At 35.2% G+C, this 5,058-nt stretch overlaps 1 pseudogene; it reads right to left on the bottom strand.

Moving 5' to 3' along the window:
• Positions 1 to 377: 377 nt before the first annotated feature.
• On the bottom strand, positions 378 to 1,808 carry LOC149189331 (UDP-glycosyltransferase 85A8 pseudogene; annotated as a pseudogene).
• Positions 1,809 to 5,058: the final 3,250 nt, after the last annotated feature.

Raw genomic sequence — 5,058 nt, 5'->3', positions numbered from 1 at the left:
TTAATTTTTTAATACTTAATTAACCTTTCTTAAGAAAAAATTGAGACTTGTGGCTGAACAGTTAAGTAGGGAAGTTGGATGTTACAAAATTTGTGATTGAGTCCTATCGAAAACAAAAACAAGACTATGTTTAAAAGGCATCACTGGTGAGGAAGACAAAAAAAACATCCCTTAAAAAAATTGATAAACGAAATATCTAAATTGTAGTTTATTTAGAACTTTGAGGTCAGATTCGAACGAAGCGGGCAGGATGTACACGAGAGCGGCGCATAAAGGGTGATGGACGCGTGCATTTCGCAATGTAACGCTTCCTGGAAACAAATTTTCTTTGACAGAGCTTTACAATCAGAATACTTCGAAACATAACTTACTGTCTAAGAGTCAACAGGAAAATGACACTTCAGCGATGGTAATTTTAAATTGCGGCCAAACGCCAGGATTCGGTTACCTCATAAGAAAGTATTAACTAAAATTTTAGGCAGATGGAATCTTTACACTCTAGATACTTTAAGATCACGGAATCTGGCATTTAAGGTGTAATTTCTGAATCAGATGAGGTCAGTCAAGCTATAAAATGGAGGATAATGATTATAATTAATATGTTCAAAATACTTTCCCTTTAATAAATAATTCCGGCTTTCCTATCTAGCAAACCGGCTTCTGAGTAAAACGTGAAAGGTTTGAAAACCCTCCGCAAGCATGTTTAGATAGAACCAGTTCCAGTGCTTGAGGTATCCTTGAGAAATAATTTTGATACTGTACTGCAATAACCTATTCGCAAATCTCCAAGGTTTTTCATGACATTTTCCGGAATCCAGGTTACATGGTTTGCATTTTAGGATTGGAATCCTTTCCTCATAACCATGTCTTCAACGAAAGTGTTTAAGTTCAGAAAAGAAGATCCTCCGGGGAGGACTGCCTTTGTTGCGGGCTCCTTGAGTCTGAGAACGTTGTCTCTCATCTTCTTTCCTTCTGCTGTTCTCATCATTCTCCTCACAACATCCTCAACCTCTTCTTTCATGACCACCTTGTGATCATCCACATCTACATCTTCAAAATCGAGGCCGATCTTCCACACCTCCTTCGCGAATCTGCAGTTGAGAAACTGATCGCCAAAATATGGGAATCCCACTACAGGAACTCCCATGCTCATGCTCTCCAACATAGAGTTCCATCCACAGTGTGTGAGGAATAATCCCACTGAAGGATGGGCAAGGACTTTTACCTGTGGCGCCCACCTCACAAACAATGCCCGTTTCTTTGTTCGTTCTTCAAAGCCCTCCGGCAAAATTGCAGCCTGCCCTTCTGCGATATCTAACCTGAGAACCCACAAGAAAGGTTGTCCGCTGTTCTCTAGCCCTAGCGCCAGCTGCTCCAGCTGTTGTTTTGATTTTACAGCGAGGCTCCCAAATGAAATATATATGACTGATCCCGGCCGTTGCATATCCAGCCACGTCAAGCAGCCCTCCTCCTCCTCCCACAGACTGCATGCCGATGTCCTTCCTTGTAAAAAATTGGGAAGAAAAAGAGGTCCTATGGCCAGAGAAGGAGAACCATTCAAGGACAGTGCTGTCACTGCATCCTTCCCTTCGAGCTCCTCAAAGGTGTTCACTAGTATGTAGTCCCCTTTACTTTGCTTCTGTGATTCATGGAGAAAAGCTTTGAAAAGAATGTCGGATGGATCTTGAGCGCGATAGAAGGATAACAGGTCGGTTGGCTTCAATGGTGGGAGGTTGCCAGGAAGACAAGTGATGAGTTTTCCTGAAATTTTAGCTTCGCTTACTGAAGAAGATGTAAATACAATTTTAATTATTATCTTTCCTGAGCAAATGAAAATAATTGAATAATATAACTCAGATCTATTGACACAGTGTAGAAAAAATAAAATATATTAGTAACCATTTCATCCGTTGTTTTCAATCTTCCATACTTCATTTCACCTTTACAGACAATAAAATGTATGAATACGCATTCCATCCTTCATTTTCAATCTTTCATAGTTCATTGCATTTCTCTGTATGTTCGTTACATGTATCCTATTCTAACTTCCAAAAATTGTACCCAGAGTAATCAGAAATATGTAGGTTCGGTAGATGCATTATGTCTTTAGTCTCAAAAAAAAAATCAAATAATTTAAATAGGTAAAAAATCTATAGATCTTTTTTAATAAAATAAAACCTATAAAATAAGTGTTATTTAAATTAAAAATAAAGATTAAATAATTCATTTATTATAAAAAATAAATAATTTTAAATTTTAAAATAGTGTACGATAAAAGTTTTTCTAATTAGTCACATTAAGAGGATTTTTCGAATTAACTAATATAATTTATAATTTATCCTTAATAGTATTTACACCTGCCTTATTGTTTTCAAAATTTTATTTAAATCTAAATATACAATATTAGTTATGCTCTTATAAAAGACAATAATTTTCGATATTATATTCCAACAGATGAAGCTGTTTTGACTCTTTATTTGTTCAACGGGCAATGTAAGTTTCCAAGTTTGGTTTTTTTTCCAAAGCAGCCACTGTGTCAGTCCGCTTAGAATTTTGCTTCATCAAGTTTTTGTCGTGTTCTTGCAACGAGAAAATATATGTAAATTAAAACGCGTTGAAGCCCGAGTTCTAACTAGTGTCTACTCTCTAGTGTATCAACCTGTGCATATTTAGAATCTATAAACAAATATAAACTTATGGGAATTTTACACAAATATAAACTTTGGTAAATGAGGTTTGTTTTACCAACAGAATTATCTAAGATGGAATACGCATTTTCAAATTTAAAGGTTTTGAGATTTAATAATGTATCCACATCCCAAAAAAATACGCCCATGCTTCGTCCTCATCGAGTGCCGAGTCAACTACATATATCTTCTTTGGATTCCACATATTAAAATTGAGAAAAAAATTCTAATTAATACTTTAAATACAATTATCATATTTAATGATAGGAAACTTGGTTATCATGAAACCTAGTGAGAATCGTGCTTTGAGAGAACTCATATAGGATCTCCAAAACACTAGAGATTCCTCATTATTATTTCTTATAAATTCATTAAATTCAATTGTATTACCCATTTCCAATGCATAAGGACACTTAATTAATATTTTCTATTACACGGTTAGGATATATGAACACTATAGAACTAATCTAAATAAAATCTAAATTAGAGACCTCGAAATTATTGAACAAGATTTTTTTGTCATTGGTTCATTGAACAAAGGAGACAACAACCTTTATAAGTTAACAAAAGATGCATTCACATGAACTCATGCACCTATTAACCTATCAAGACAAATGGATGGATGGATGGTTCATGATATTTGATGAACCACCCTATAATAATAGGAGGAACTTCTATATTTCTTAAGAAAATTATGGGCATAGTTCATGCTAGGACTCCATATCAACTAATTTGACAATAAAGAATTCCATGGGTAGGGTTGTGGGTCTACACAAGATAGGAAAAATTCTAGGCACAATCCAACACTATGTCTTTGTCCACTTAAACAAAGGCCTAAATCCCTTTTCCTAGAATCCTCAAGTAATGGATAGCAGTAGTCAAACCTAGAACGTAATAGCCACATTGACTTGCACCCTAGTGCAACATGGCACCTTAGTAGCATCATAGTGTAAAGATCCACTGGTCGCTTGTGTTACGGAAGGGGCTCGACCATCAGAATCTATAGCATTATTCGACCAACAAAGGCCACATGGAGGCTCATGTGAGCCTAATATATACGAGTTGTGAATATACTTGCCATGGGCTTATGGAAGCTAGTATATGGAAAAGTTTTATGGAGGAGGTTATTATCTTGACCATCTTTACATTCCTTATATATTTGTGTGTGTGTGTGTTGTTTATAGTTGCTACACTTTGATAGCACTATCCCACCTCCACTGATACATTAGTGCAAATTTATACCACTGATGTTGCAACATGATGTTTTTTGTTCATTTGGTATACATCATACTCATCTATGGTGAATTAAATTGATCTCTCATTCCAAAACTATTCACACGCTTTTAATCCATATTATATATTATTTTAGTTCGATTATAATTATAATTTTGATTATAGATAGCGATGACACAAAGAGAGGAGCCATGCCCTCCTAGAAATACTATCCCCTTTCCAGGAATCATGTTTTAACTTAAACTTTGTTTAGATGTTTATTTCATTAAATTATTTTTGTTAAATAATTAAAATATTATAAATGTGTATGTAGGTTGTGTCATTTTCCTATTTGTCATCTATGTGACCTACATCTTGTAACAACCCTTGGTTGATTTTCATGTAAATAAATTATTATACGAAGGTCATGGGACATGTATTCCAAGCTAAATGATGGGTAAAATATAGCGATGGTTATCACTTGTGATTAATTGATGGCTATGGAAATTAGCAAAGTCATTGGTAAAGGAAAACTGGCAATAATTACCATTTTATTCATGAAATAAAGGAAAATAGGATAAAAGGAACCTGAAGAGACACATATTTTCATGTAAGGAAAATTGAAGGAAAAATGAAGGAAAATGAAGAAAATAGAGGCCCCAATGATAACAAGGCTTCTGAGAATCAGTTGCCAGCTTTTGACAATTTTTTGACAGTTTTTGGGTGGAGCTCCCTTCTATTCTTGCACTCTTTCATACTCATGTACACTTAGATCATTCTTGGAGCATCCTTGGAGCACTTTGGAATACATGGGATTTGGAGAAAGAAGGCAAAGGAAAGAAGGAAAACACAAGCGAACATGTGGATTAGTAGCTATAACTGGATTGATTTACATGTAACAGGTTGCATGCATGATTTCCTTGTTGATTTTTGGATGCATGGTATATGCATGTGATTTTCTGGTTATCTGATGTCATTGGCATGGAAATTTAACAATATTGACAGTCATTTTAGCCTTTCCTTGTCAATTCCTGGATAACCATGGTGTTGTGAGTTTTTCCACCTGATTGTTTACTGATTGGTGCTCATAATTCCTTATGGTTGTGGGTTGGAACAAATGCTCTAGAAGCCCTGGAACAACTTTGGTTGAGTTACTAGT

Source organism: Pinus tabuliformis, chromosome 3_1, assembly GCF_031772625.1.
Source record: "Pinus tabuliformis cultivar Carrire ecotype Pingquan chromosome 3_1, CPIR1, whole genome shotgun sequence".
In the NCBI taxonomy this organism is placed as follows: domain Eukaryota; kingdom Viridiplantae; phylum Streptophyta; class Pinopsida; order Pinales; family Pinaceae; genus Pinus; species Pinus tabuliformis.
The sequence above is the reverse complement of the archived record's forward strand: the minus strand, read 5'-3'. Positions and strand labels throughout refer to the sequence as shown.